Source organism: Callospermophilus lateralis, chromosome 10, assembly GCF_048772815.1.
Source record: "Callospermophilus lateralis isolate mCalLat2 chromosome 10, mCalLat2.hap1, whole genome shotgun sequence".
Classification (NCBI taxonomy): Eukaryota; Metazoa; Chordata; class Mammalia; order Rodentia; family Sciuridae; genus Callospermophilus; species Callospermophilus lateralis.
In genome coordinates, this window is record NC_135314.1 from 44277249 (window position 1) to 44292532 (window position 15284).

The 15284-nt window shown below is 44.1% G+C and overlaps 1 long non-coding RNA gene across 9 annotated transcripts in view; it reads left to right on the plus strand.

The window, feature by feature from the left end:
- LOC143408268 (uncharacterized) overlaps positions 1 to 15284 on the plus strand; it is a 222394-nt gene that overhangs the window by 44517 nt on the left and 162593 nt on the right. The window lies entirely within an intron of this gene.

Here is a 15284-nt window from a genome sequence, read left to right on the forward strand (position 1 = left end):
AGGGAACTGCAAATTTCTAATTTGTGAACAATGCAAGATCTGAGAAGCACAATAAGGTGAAGGGTAATAAAACAAGGAGCGCCTATAGTAATTCCTCTGTTCCATAAATATTCATTCAAACTTAACCTTAAAATCTTTCTGAAGCACATGGGATATTTAGAGAAAATTGTCAATTAAATCAACATATAAAACACTTATCATGCATAGGGCACTGGGAGAGGTTTTTGGGTGCAGTAAAGACAAAAATAACTCAGATAAGGTATTGTCACTAAGGGGCTTACGTTGTAGAAAAGTGAGAACGTGAATAAGTGATTATAACATATTGATGAAAGTTGTAATTTCTTGGTGGGGGAGGAATCAGTACAATGTTCTGGAACTTTCATAGGAAGTAAAAATTATCTTCAGCCAAAGAGCTCAAAGAAGTCTCTGAGGGAAGAGAATTTGACCTAAAAATTGAAAGGTAGGTATCTGGAATATTGGTAGAACGCTAAATAGCCTTGAAGACAGAAATGTATAGGCACACCACAAGTTACTAGAAAGCAAGTTTTAATGAAGCTACGACCAGGGACTGGCTGATAAAAGCGGAGCCAAATCCCTTCAAGAAGGTGCCAAGTCCATTCTGGTCTGGAATGCATTGATAATTGGGACATTATGCTCAGAGACTGCAAATTGACGTTCTGTCGTCATCCCCCTTGGAATAGAAACTCCAATCCTTTAAAGTAATTAGCACCAATTTGGAGCATGTGTGCAAAAATAAATCACCAGTGTCCAAAAACAGATGCATTAAGTTCAATGGTTACAAAGCAAAAGTTCTTTTTTAGCCCCACCTACGTAAACAAAATCAGAAGTAATTAGCATTTAAAAATAGCAGAGAGATAAGGAGAGTTCAATTCCCACTGGAAAATTATTACTTATATAAAAGTTCACAATGATGAGTGTCTTCCTGGTCTTAGTCATGTTATTTCAGTGGCTAAAGGATGAGCTTTCTTTCCTGAAGGTTAGGAGGGGAACTGTGATTCTGTGCATGTCAAGGGTCAAGGGTCCAAGTTGAAATCTAAAGGTCTGTGTCCTCTGCCAAACAAACAGGGGTCTTTGCTGTCTCTCCTCCCCTCATCACTGTCTCTCATTCCTTCCTCTTCAGTGGTCAGAAGACAATTTGCAGAACCTCGAATTGCTGGCAGAATCTGCCCCTAGAAGCCTCTGTGTGAGGTTGTGTTGGTGTTTAATAACGAGACATCTACTGTTGGAGAGAGACTCAGCAACGCGCACTGAAGAAGGGTGGTGGGTGCCATGGTTAGGATGTGGCTTGTCTCTAAAGGGCTTGTTTTGGAAATTAGGTCCTCAGTGTGGCAGTGTCCAGAGAGTAGGACCTGCATATGGGAGGGGGGTTCTTAGTTCACTGGGGGCACAGAGCTTGTGAGGGATTGAAGTAGTTCTCTTAGGATCTTGAGCTAGTTCTTGTGAGTGTGACTTATTATAAAAGACTGAGTCTGATCCCCAAATCTTTCTGGCTTGCTGCCTGGCCATGTGATCTCTCCCCTCTCACAGGAGCTTCCACCACTCCCATTCTACCTGCTATGAGAGCTGAGGAAATGCTGGCACTATGCCCTTGAGTCTCCAGGACTATGAGATAAATAAACGTCTTTTGTTTATAAAGTAACCTGGACTTAGGCATTTTATTATAGTAACAGAATACAGACAAATATAGCCATTTCATGAGCTTATCAGTGCACACTTTGAAGTGGCCCTTGACACCTTTCTAGAACATGTTATATCTCAATCGAGGATTGAGTATTACTGTTGTATATGGTGTCAGAATGGGGAGACAAACTGCTGTGGAAATGCAGGTGAAGATGTGGGAGTGCACGGTGCCATGTAAGCGCACTGCCTGATAGTTCTACAGGACTCTGGGTGCCAGGTGTGTCAGTAATTTGCTACGTGAACTTGGCTAAGTTGCTTGCTCTTTCTGGGTCTTAGTTCTCCCATCCTTAAAGTTAGGGACTGAATTGGGTCATCTTACTGCTATAGGATCCCATATAGTCTTTTTTTTTTTAAAATGATTTTGAAGACATAATTCATGTCCTAGATTTGTTCTTTTTGTCCATTGACTTGGAAAGATGTGGTGAGGGAATGTTGGGGGAGGGACATATATAGAACTCAACATTTTTCTATTCCTTATTTATAAAATACATGAAAAATATACTCCACATTTCCTTTCCCCAAATTTCACAACTTTAGAAACACAGGATTGACATAGAGAACCCAGAAGGTCCTGATTGCAGTAGCATAACAGAACCCACCAAATCATAGTATTCTGAGAAGCAGACAGTGAAAGCTGATGTGATCTTGGAATAGAACTGAGGGCTAAATGGGAAGGGATTTGCTCAAAGTGGCGTGTTAAAGGCAGAACTATGATTCAAACCTCTTGATTCTAAATCCTCTTTCCACCGTGTCTTTCTTCCTCTGGCTTTAGAATGTCTAATCTTGAATTGAGACTTCAAGATTGATTAAAATACATATATTTTAAATAAAAATATCAATGGAGTTTTGCAACAGTATAGCATAGTTTAAATCTCTGACCATTAGTTTTTGTTCGGACTTCACTCAATTTTTATATTTTTCCCCCAAATCATTTATTGCTGTTGTTGCTTTTCCTAATAATGAATATCAGTCCTTCTGACTGCCCCCCAACACACACACACACACACACACACACACACACACACACAGTTGGGGTGTTTGTTTGTACAGAAACTTGAGACTCATCTCAAATATCTTCTTCTCTGAATATCTTCTCACTGGCCACAGTCAGTCTATATTCCTGGCACTTCATCAATTACCCCAAGAGTTTCTATTTTTCCTACCTACAGACTCATCTCCTCTATTAAGACGTAAGCTCATCAGAAACTGGGAACATCTTTATATCCTTGTTATTAAGGCGTTAGTCCTGCTTAGGTGTGTTTACTGGACAAATGAATAAATAAAAGAGCTCCGTTAGTATCCAGTGGTGCCCTCATAGCCCTGAGAGCCATGGAAAGATTAGCAATGACTTTCCTTTCTTTCTTTATGAGGAAGCAAGATGGTCAAAGAAAGGGCCAGGGCTAGGGGTGTAGCTTAGCAGCCGAGCATTTGCCTCCAATGTGCAAGGCCCTAGGTTCAGTCCCTAGCACCTCCTTCCCACCTAAAGAAGGGCAGAGCTCTCTTGGTTCTGTCTGATCTGTCTTCATGGCTGTGATTTCATAGCATTCTTCATGACTACTCATGCATGGCCTAAGTACAGAGAGTGACCCTGTCCAGACTTAGGAGATGGGGGAAAGGGCAAGAAGACTACTCATAAACTTTGGGTTGCTAGTCTCAGCACGAGGGCATACCTAAGCCAACCTCCCCCCCCCCCACACACACACACACTGACTTTGGCCAGGGTCCTAGATCTGTTCTCTGTGCATCAGCATGGGTCAACTGAGAGGGAAAAGTGTCAAGGGTCAGGCACCAGGGGTGGTTCCTGAAACAGTGTTGACAGGAGTGGGAAACTGTCGCCTCTTTGCTCAGACACTTGGAGGCAGAAGGAAGGGGGAGCATAAACAAAAAGCCAACAAACTTCTGTCCAACATTGCAGGCAGGAAAGCAGAGGGCTCTTGAATGTTGGTAAAAAGAGAAGTTGTCATGGTGATGGGGAGTGACAGAAAGTCCTTGTGGACAGGAAGGAGAGGTAGGTGTGGAGTGAGGGCAGAGGAATAAGAGGCAGAGACAGAAAGACTGAGAACTTATAGCTACGAGAGTACAGAGGAAGAGGGAGAGAAAGGAGAGAGGTTTTCTCATTTTAAATGAGAAAAGAGCAAAGTACAGACATCCAGAGAGAATATAGCTCAGGGTGGGAGTGAGAGAAAAATCTGGAGAGGAAAGAGAAGCAATGAGAGCAAGATGCAGGGCCACTTAGAGCTGGCCTGGCCTGCTGGGCTCAGGAAATTTTCTTTTGTAAGCCTGGCACAAGGAAGATCTGTGTGCAGGGGAAAATGTGCTGACTCCTGCCCAGGGCCTGTCAGAGGACAGAAACAGATCAATTAACCTGGGTGGGGCTCTCCTGACTGTGTTCAGAGCCTGGCCAGGCCAGGCCAGGCCAGGCCAAGGACTCTCACATGGTCATTAAGCTATTAAAGGGCCATCAGCTGCAGGTCAGGATTAGCCTCTTACCTTGAGAAAAACCCTCTTCCTGTGTGGTGAGGTAGCTCACCTCCACTGGCCTGACCACTACCTCTCTTTCAGGCCCAGCTCAGGACCTAGTTAGGTATCTCCCCTTGACCTAGAAAACAGGCCTTTTGGAACCTGAGTGGGCTTTGAGGAACCTCTAGAAGCCAGCACAGCCCACTATGGTTAATTGGCGGGGTGATTCTGGGCCATATTTGTGGGTGGAGCAGCAATCATTTGGAGAAGAATATTCCCATACAGCTTAGAGTACTAGATGCATACTATAGGGAGAAAGGTGTCAGCCCCTAGAAGACCTTTGAAACCAAAACTAGGTAAAAGCTGGCTTTAGAATTCACACATTCAATATTTTCTCAACATTTTTTGAGCATCTACCATGCATGGGGCACTGTGCGGGAGACTGGGGGTACAGAAAAAAGTAAACATGTTCAGTACTCTCTGGGGACAGCAAGGGCAACACAGTCTCCTCTCCAACTTAACAGAAGCACTTCAGGAGCTCAGAAGTGATGGGGTGGCGGATTCTGTTTTGAGGTTAGCAACATATCTGGGAAGGGTACATTTGAGCATGGCCTTAAGGACTGAGTAGGATCCACCAGGGAAAGCAGAGAGAGCCCAGACAAGGAGAGGCACAGGTCAAAACCAACAGGTGTGAGAGTGCAGTTAGGCTCACCTGGAGGATGAATTGTCGAAGACAGAGAAGACTCCACAAGGCACATGGGTGGAATGGAAATAGGGGCCAGACAAGGACAGGCACATAGAGACTGAGACACGCAAGGTTTTGGTTAGAAGGAAACTTGGAAGATTACCTAGATGAATTGTCATTTAGGAAAAAAAAAAAAGCATTTGTGGGTGAAGTAGAATTTATTGACACATGCCTGGGACTGGGTGTGGCCGAAGGGGACATTATAATAAGGTTGACATCTCAAACTAATCATGTCATTCCTTTTCTCCATAAAAACCTGAATGTTCTGCCTTGTGTAGACCCTCTTGCCTCCTGCCTTCTCAGTCCTTTTTCTTTTGCCTCTCTCCCAACTCCAGTCCTTGCCCGTCCCTCCCAGACTGCCCCAGGCCTGATGGAATCTCTGTGCTGGGTCTCCTCAGCCCTGGCCTTCAGTCTCATGTGGGTAAGGGTAGGTCCTTGGAGGACTAGAACCTCCTATGCAATCAGATCCATCTTCCTAAGAAGGCAGATGTTAGCTCATTTGTCATTGAAAAGTTCTAAAAGCACTAAGAAGTAAAAATCAGCCTTGCCCAGTTCTTTTTTACAAATTAGATTAAGTGAGAAGTAAAAGTTTTCTCCTTCAGTCTGTGAGCATTTATCAATCAAGATGCTTTTCTAAGTTAAATCAAATTTATAACAGTGTATATGTGCATTAGAATCACATACCTATTTATAATAAATTATGACATACACATTAACTTTTCTATTTTAAAGGGTACTGTGGAAAAAATTCCCAATTCTGTACCTCATTTACAGTCTAGTATTCCATAGACTAGAAATGTTGTCAGCTACTTTTTTGTTGATAGACATTTATGATGATTTCACTTGTTTGCTTTTACAAACGATGCTGTCATAAACATCTTTATACACCTTTCCATTATCTCTATAGAATGGATTTTCTAGAGGTTAGATTGTTAAATAAAGAGAATGTACATTTTAAATCTTATTTGGAATCATATCATTCTCTCTCTCTCTCTTTTTTTTTAAGATTGTACTGGTTTAATTCAAATGTATGATATGTCAAGATCATTTTACTGTCATGTGTAACTAATTAAAACAAAACAAAACAAAAAGATTATACTGGTTTATACTCTAAACAGCAATTGCATGAGGTTCCTCTTCCACAATCGCCCTCTTGCCCTGGTACTTCCTCATCACACAACAGGTGAGGAAATGGCAAAGTTAGTTGTCTAATAGCACACACCTACATATTGGCAATGCTGGGACCAAGATTCCAGGTCTGCTGTCACTACACAATAAGGCAATGCATGTGGAATATTAAGAACCATGCCTAGCACCAAGCAAGGGCTCAATAAATGTTCATTATCGCTACTATGGAAGTACACTGCTCAAATTGTGGCCTGTTACAAGCTTTAGGAACTGGATTAGTGTGAATGATGAATTGGAGAGGAGAGAGAGCAGAGGCAAGGAGGCTTCAGGTAGGTTTTCCCAGTCTGGATGTGGTCCCTTTTTTTTGTTCTCCTGCCACTCTCCCTGACTCCTTGCAACCTCAAATTTGGCGCTGATTAATTGTCCACCGCAATACTTTCTCTAGAGGACAAAAAAGTGAGAGTGTGCTCTCTGCCATCAGGGACTGGAGACTGCAGGCTAAAGTGCTGCAGTCACCTCCAGAAGTCCAACAGGAATTTAAAATGATATACTTCCAAGGCTGCAGATCACTCACGTGGCTGTTTTATACCTGAAGGGTCTCAAGGAAAAAGAGCCAGTTATTACTTATTAATTATACTGTGATTCTCCTCAATTAGGTCAGAAACTCCTTAAGGGAGGGCCTCTAACTTAATTTTATTTTTATCATCCCCTCCAACGTGAACTAGTGTGTTGAGGCACATGCCATACAAATTCAATATGCACAAGGTGGGAAAAAGTTCAGGGTCTGGTTTTGGTGTGATTTGAGGAAGTCACTCCCTTTAGAGTTGTGCCTTCTAGAAATCAATTAATTAAATTACCATGTGATGACTTAAGTCAGTTCCACCTTTGCAAAGTGAAGAGCTGTCCTCAGAACTGTCCCTTGGCCAGGAAAATGCTGGCCTCTCTGCTGCACAGCCCGTCAGAGCATCCGCGCAGCCTTCAGCTGCAAGTTGTGGATCGGGGTAGGCCAGAGAAAAGTGCCTGGGGAAATGGGATTCTAGAAGGTAAGAGCCACTGGAAGAACTTGGCCCCAGAGCCAAGGACTTCTCAATCAATATGCATGACTTTCAGAATTCCTATTTTAATCAGCGAAACGGAAATGAAATTCCCAATGTAGCTTTTAGTTCAAAAAAATAAATTACAAGTGGTATATGATATTCATGCATACCATTTCCTCTGAAATTCTTTTTAAGAATTGAAGAAAATAACCATATAACATACTGGAAAGAACACTAGCCTAGGAGTCCAGAGATTTAGTTTCATGCCCTAAATTTATCACCTGGTAGCTGTGTGATCAAAAGCAGTCAGTTCCCCTGTCTTACCTCATTTCACTTATATATAAAGTGAGAGAATTGATGGTATGTAAGCTCCTCTCAACCCCAATAAAAGTGAGTGTATAATTCCCTGGGTAGTGTCAAAGACTCCTGCATTTATCCATCCATCCTCTCCACAAATATTTAGTCAGTTCCTACTTGGACGGTGTGCATGTGATGTGAACCCTTCTGCTCTGAGTCCATAGAGTGACGGTATCATCCTCCTCATTGTTCCCTCCTTTCCGCTTCTAGCATCTCACTCATCACATCCTTATGCAATTCTCGCTTCACATGTTTCTCTTCGACCAGACTGAGCAACTCCTTGGCAGAGATCTGATAAAGGCAAGCCATCCTTGAATATCAGACACCTTGAGGGGCTTCCTACTGCCTTAAGGGAGAACTCCAAACTTTTGTACTGGGCTTGATGCTATCTTTCCAATAAACTCTGCTAATGAACTCATCTTTAATCTTTAATCTTCTTCCTCTCAGCCCTACTCACACCTAAAATGTCGCCCTTCAGCCACACCACACAGTGACCTCACCCGGTGCCTTTGAAGGTCAGATATTCCTCCAGTGCACCACTTGCCCCTCCTCCCCTGCCTGCCTAAAGGGTCTGGTCTGCTTTTCAAGCTCTAGTTCAAATTCTTTTGTTCCTAAGAACATTTGCAGAGAACCAGATCCACCCATTTAGAATTAATTTTCACCTGTTCCCCAGATCTTCCCTGCAGTGAAGTTCAAACACCTGCTGGATCTTTAGTGCAGGGGTTTTGTGAGCCTTTCTGTCTATTTGCTACACTGAGAGGTTCTGGGGAGAATTGTCCATGTCTTGGATTTTTGATCCTCCACAGCACAGAGATCTTCATGCTTAACACTTAAGGTCACTCTGCACTGAGCAGTTACCATAATGCCAGTGACAGCATTGGCTTTATGATACTCCACATTCACTCAGACAATGAAATGCAGACAAGTAAACCACCCAAGGCAACCCCAGTAATAGGACAATGACTTGAACCTCTTAAGACTAGTCTACACTGCTTCCCTACAAGGGGCCACGCTATGTGCTGAGTGGTTTGGTAGCTATTCAGAGAAGAGGTTTGCAGGGAACCATCCATGAAAATCTCATGAGTGTCTTCTGTTGGCATGAAGCCAGGGAGATTTTAGGGTTAACCTTGGGAACTATCCGTGGCTCTCCCACGCAATAGATTGCCCAAGGCACAGGACCTTTATCTTCACTCTGCTAGGACGATCTCTCATGGTTGCTTTGGAGATGGACTTAACCCGTCAGGAACTGGACAGCCCACCTTTAATCTTTTTTGGAGAAGAACATCTATGGAAGGCCTTTGATGTCCCCCCGATATAAATAAAGCAAGTGCAGCCTCCATTTTGCCAGAGTATAGAAGCTCAATCTGCGTGATCGGCTTATCCATCCCGCCCCCACTTTTTGAAATTATTTTCTGTGTCCTGTGGTTTTTTTTCGTCGTTCTGTTCTTTTTCGCTTTTATTTCTTAGCCAGTGTATTCCACCGAGGGGAACCCCATTTCCATTGCCTGCGCAGGATGCAGGCACGAGAGGTTGAAGATGTACTTAACAAAAGTTTCCTGGTTAGCTAGGGACATTTCAGAAGTGTTTGGAAGGAGCTGGCATCTGATCTGATCCCTGAAGACGAAGCGGGAATTTGACAAAGAACAAGTTAAGTGTGTACTAATAAGAGAATAAAATGAGAGATGAGTCCCCCACCAAGTGAAGAAAGGACACCTGTGAGGAGAATATGAGAGTCGCTTCTCCAGCTAGACTGTGAGTAGATGAGGACAGGAGACACCTTGGTCCTGCTTAGGGCTGTATCTCCATTGCCCACGGCCATGGAGCGCATGTTAGATAAATATATTGTAGAAATTAATCTGCTCAATAAATGCTACCTAAGCGTGTGTGTGTGTGTGTGTGTGTGTGTGTGTGTGTGTGTGTGTGTGTATAATTTTAAACTCACTCTTGGCCTAGAATGCTGAATACCCTGCTTTATGAAGGCTTGAAAAGCCCAAGCCAAAACTTTTAAAGCCTGAAAGTGAAACCTCCAGTCCCTAGAAAGTTTCACTGACCAACCCAGTTTCACTGACTGGCTGAGTAAAAAAAATAAACCAACAGAACAAGCTATGAAAAATCAAATAAGAAAAAAAAAATCTTTCAGTTCCAAGAAACTTAGTTATTTTCAGTAACGTGCCTCTTGCAAGGAAACTTGAGGGCTCTGATGAGGTCAGTTTCATTTCCAGTAGAGAGCTTTTACCTTCTGTCTCCTTCTCGAGAGGGGAAAGGTCCCTCTGGCCTGGCAGCAGTGCCACAGGCCTGGGGCTGAAGATGTCAGGGGAACTGGGGCCAATAAGGTTCTTCTCATGCCATTCTGGGTTGTCCCATGTTTTGTCTTAGAATAAGCTATAAGCAAGTCTATGCCAGTGAACATAACTCAGATCACAACATTTGTTGAACCAGTGAGTCAGAAAATGGCTCAAGGCAGAGCTGACCTGCGGGGAGTTAACCATGATGAAGTAGAAAATGTCTTCAGCTGGCGGCAGGAACATGGGCCTTCTCCTTGTCTACTGCATAGTAGCTGGGTGACCCTGAGCCTCAATCTCTCTTTCCAGTTCTGACATATTTGGCAGATTCTGGTAGGAGGAGAAAAGAGCTTGCAAAACACTGATAGATGTGTGTGTGTGTGTGTGTGTGTGTGTGTGTGTGTGTGTGTGTGTGTTTTAAGTAGATGCTTGTGAAAGGCTCTATGTGCAAGGGAATCTGGGAATGGGATTTTTTTTTCTTTACCCCAACCCAGGTTTCCCAACTTTGGCACTCTGGATATTTTGGGTTTTGTTATGGGGACTTTTCATTGTAGGATGCTTTGCAACATCACTGACATATACCCACTAGTACCAGTGGCATCAACTGCCTTCTCTAATATGTCTCCAGACATTGCCAGATGGTCCCTGGGGACAAAATCACCGCCAGTTGAGAACTGCATCTCCTCAATTGCATTCCCACCCAAAACTGATGGATTCCTTAGACTAAGAGAGCTGAGAGTTACAGTAGGAAGTGATAGAAAGCAGGCACAGAGGATCCCTCCACTCGTGTGACCTAAGGATGGGGAACTCAGAGAAGTTAGAAATACTTGAGGCCTGAAGGCAGGAAACCAGCATTGAAGTCTCTGCATTATCACTGGCTGTGTGAGCTTCGTTATCCCACTTAACCTCTCTGATCCTCAGGGTCCTCATGAAGCTAAAAAATGCCATACCTCTCCTCCATAAACTAACTTCCTCCCATCCTTCTTCATGTTCACATGCACACTCCCACAAGGTTGTTAGGAGGATTAAAAGAAATGCATGTGAAGGATGCTGTAAATTAAAAGTGTAGGGCAAGTGCATGCTATTAGCTATCACTCTAAAGATTTTTTCCCCCAGAAAAGAAAAAGAAAAGGAACTTCCACTCCTGGAGATATATATATATATATATATATATATATATATATATATATATATATATATATATATATATTTTTTTTTTTTTTTTTTTTTTTTTCCTGTCAGCAGTGGTAACGGTGACCTCACAGGTACCACCACAGCAGTAATGAAAAGAAGCCATGGGCCACCCTCTGGGAGTACCGCACAGTGATAGCTGCCAGATTGAATTCTACTAGGCTGGAGTTAGTTGGCATTCTCTAGTATACACAGAAGCCCCTTCAAAGAAGCTACCACAGTGTTGGGCAAAGGCAAGAATGTCCCATTTTGCCATTCACACACCTGGAAGTACTTGGCCCTTTGCTGACTTGCTTCCCCTAGGCCACCAACCTGGAAGATGTCCCTGTGACACTTGTCTCCAGCAGAGACCTTTGGAACTAAGGAAGGCTGCTAAAGGCCTGGTGGTTTCCTCAGGCCAAGGGTGGGTGTCCCTCCCAAAGCCTCAGGCCAGGCCCAGATCAGGCTGGGTCCTCTGATGTGAACCACACTGTGGAGTCCTGGGAATGTTCACACCTACTTAACATCCTAGCAAACAGAAGAGACACCTGGTGATAGTCCAGGAAACTCAGTTAGCTCAAAATCAACCTGGATTTTTTTTGGAAAATTCTAAGACCAAAGGGTCAGATTCAGGTTAGAAGAAATAACATCCCTGATGCTTGTAAATGCTTTGAGTTATGGACTACTTTCTCATCCGTCGAGGAGAGTATCCAATAGTGGTCAAGGCACTCTTTCTGAACCCTGGGTGCACACTCTGGCCCTGGTCCTCACTGGTTCTGTGTCTGTGGGCAGCCAGTAGGTGCTGTGTAAATGTCAGCAGCTCTGCTCGGTGTGCTGCTTGGTCCTCACAGCGAGCATGGAGGTTGGGGAAGGTCACCTTCCCGTTGTAGGTGTAGAATCTGAAGTTCAGACAAGAGCATCCCCACACAGCACACCCACATCCCTTTGCTCTACCCCGTCCTTTTAGGTCACTCTTGTGTCTCTCTCTGTTATCTAAATGCCAATCTGTCCCTCGAAGTCTGTTCAAATGCTACCTCCTCAATGAATTCTGCCTCCAGAGTAGAATGAATCTCAGCTTCCTCTAAGCCCCACGGCATTTTGTTGGTGTCTCTATTACATGGTGACACTCACTTGGGCCACAGTAGGCAAGAAAAGGCCCAAGGTAAAGACATAATACACATCAGAGTGTGATCAAGGCCAGAGAGATTTGCCAGGTGCAGTTCAAAGGAAGGAAATCTTGCTCCGTGTTTCTCCTGACAGTCATAACATGTCTGGGTACCTTTGAAAGCCTTCATCTCTTCTTGCCTGAATCAAAACTAACTCCATCTATGCGGGCTCCCTTCCCACACTGAGCATCTGGGGAAGGAATTGCGTGACTTCACCTCCACATCCCCCTCACTATGTGGCCAACTGAGGGGCCAAAGTTTGCAGGGGTTTTAAAAAGGCGTCTGACACTGAACTGAGAAGAGTTTGTTGCTGGCGGGCGATGGTGACGGGTGACGGATGATGGTGATGGTGACGAAGATGATGTTGATAACAGGGAGGTTATCTGAACCGAAACCCAGCCGTCACGAAGGGCGATGTGCTCACCGTGTTTCACTATGACTGAGTGAACGACAAGAGCGCAGCGAATCAGACCTAGAAACGGAGCCCACTCACTGCAACCTGAAAAGAAACTGGGAAATGGAAAAGGCCTATGGGCGGAGAGCACCACGTCGGCTGGAGCCCAATCTGCAGATCAATGTGGCAGAGGCGCAGAGAAACACCGTCTTACCCTGACCATTCAAGGATGTAACTTTCAGCTAGGTGGGGGCGGCGAACACCTGTAATTCCAGCTACTTGAGAGGATGAGGCAGGAGGACCGCAAGTTAGAGCTGGGGATACAGCTCATTCCCAAGCATGTGTGAATCTCTGGGTTCAATTCCCAGTATTAAAAAAAAGAAAGAAAAAAAAAAGAAATTGGGGCTGGGGTGGAGTACAAACATGAGGGTGGGTCACCTTCACATTGAAAATATCCAAAAACATAGATAAGAGGGAAAATCTTATTACAGGGAGTTGAATACTATCTGAATTCATTGCATTTTCTTGTTCTACCTGTCTGATTTTAGGTAGCTGAGATTATGATTCCATATATTAAAAGCATTCATTTACTTTTTGTATAGAAAACACATGTGGAAGGAACAAAGATTCAATAGGTGCAAAAGGACTGGCAGTGAGAAGTCAGTCTCCCTCCCACCCCTGACACCCACCACCCAGCTTTCCCTAAGTCTTGAGTAAATCCTTCCAGAGGAGTCCTAGGCCTTCCATTGTATGTTTCTGGAGAGAGTTAATAGTCCTAATCCTTTAAGGTTCTTAAGAACTAAAAATTGCCTACAAGAAGAAAACATCGCTAATGCAATATAGCTGTGTTGATAAAAGACACAATTATATTGCCTCTATACCAGTTATATAATCACAATTATATAGTGCAACTCTTTCTAAATAATGTTCCCAACTGACAGCAGTAGTTGGAGGTACCCAACCAAAACATACTCTCTTGAAAAGCCTCTGTCCCAAAGATCACTTAGAGAGACCACTAACGGTGGTTCTGAGAGTGCCAACAGAGATTTGTCTGTAGGTCTCTGAGTTGAAGTGACTTAAGATGTACATCCCCAGCCCAGGCCCCTAAGGCAGGTTCCCCTTCTCCCAAGAGCAGACCTGGCAACAAGGACTTCTCACTTTGTTCTGCCCTGGGGTGTGTGGGCAGGGTGGGTGGGGGAATTCCAGTTCAAAGGAGGCAGTTTAAAGAAAGTCATTTCCATAAAATCTTGCTTAAAATAGAGAAAACCATTTTATACATAACCAGACTCTGACCTCTACAAACTTATCCCCTCCCCTCGCCCCACACGCATGTGCAGGCATACGGAGAAGTGGGGAGTGGAATGCAAGCTCTCCTTGAGATCCTGGGCTGCCCGTGGACTTAACATTGCCACAGATCCTCCAACCTGCTATCTATCTCAGTGTGGTCTTGTCCCCAGCAGGCAGTTTCAAGAGGTTTTCAGGAATTACTATAGTTTGGAAGTTTATTTACCAGGGAAGAGAGTTTCCCCCTCTGCACCCCCTCTCCTCCCAGTATCCATCTGATAACGTTACAGAAGGATTCACAACAACCCCCACCAGCCCCCCACTGAATAACACATCGTCTGGCAACAGGAGGCGTTTGCTTACATTTGGAAGGCATGACTGCATCAACTCCAGTTGTCCCTGAACTGCAACTGATGGGCCTCACGTGCTGCAGCCAACAGTTTGCCTTCACCCACTCCCCTCTCTGAAACGAACCTTTCTCTGGGAAAACAAGAAACCTACGTGCCATCCTGAGTGAGAGACTAACAGGAGCCGTGTCCCTGGAATCGCATCCCAGGCGTGGCAGGCAAGAGCACACTCTGGGGGATTTAAAACAGCAAGTTAAGCTTCAAGCATCTCTGGAGAGAACTTTTGAGCCAAAAGACTCAAGTGTTCAGATCTGAAGTATTGTCACAGTCATTGAGTTCTCAATATGTGCCGTAGAAGGCATCATGCTTCTGTCTCCTTTAGCAAAACTTTGCAATTCCCCCCTCGTTCTGACTTATTTACTCAGCACTATTCTATAGGCAGATTTATGTTTCCCCAAAGATGTCTATGTCCTAATCCCCCAAACCCATGAACATGTCATTTTGCATGGCAATTAAAGTTGCAGATGGAATTGAGCTTCCTGCAGCTAATTTTAAAATGGGAAAATCTGTGGATTATCTGCATGTCTCAGTGTAAACAGGAAAGAGAAGAGTCAGACCCAGAGTGGTGGCCTTTTGAGAAAGACTCTATCTGCCATTACCAGCTTTGAAGATGAGGGAAGGAGCCCATAAGCCAAGGAATACAGGCATCCTTTGCATTCTAGAAAATATAAGAACATTGATGGTCTCCTATAACTTCCTGGATTTTAGCAGTGTGATACCCATGTCAGACTTCTGATCTCCAGTACTGTAGGATGATAAAGTTGTGTTGTTACAGCAGCAATTGGAAACCCACACAGCTACTATGTCAGACTGGGTACCTAGAACTGAGGGGGCATCCCGACAACATGTACTTTGTGCTTTGTATTCATCTTCAGGGTCCCACTAGGGAAACTAAAGCCACTTCAACTGTCTAAACAGTTTGGTTCAGGTAATTGGCTATACAGGTATTTGAAGAAGTTGAGAAGCCAACCCAGACATTAGCAAGAGCAGAAGTTGCTACTCCAGTTGCTAGACTATGCCAGATGGACAAAAAGAGGAGGTCATTCTATTGGAGTCCAGAGGCCAGGGTCACCTAGTGGAAACTGGACCACGGTGGGCCTCTTCAGCAGGAGCTAGAACCACGGAGACCATAGAGCCTGGCTGGAGAATCTTG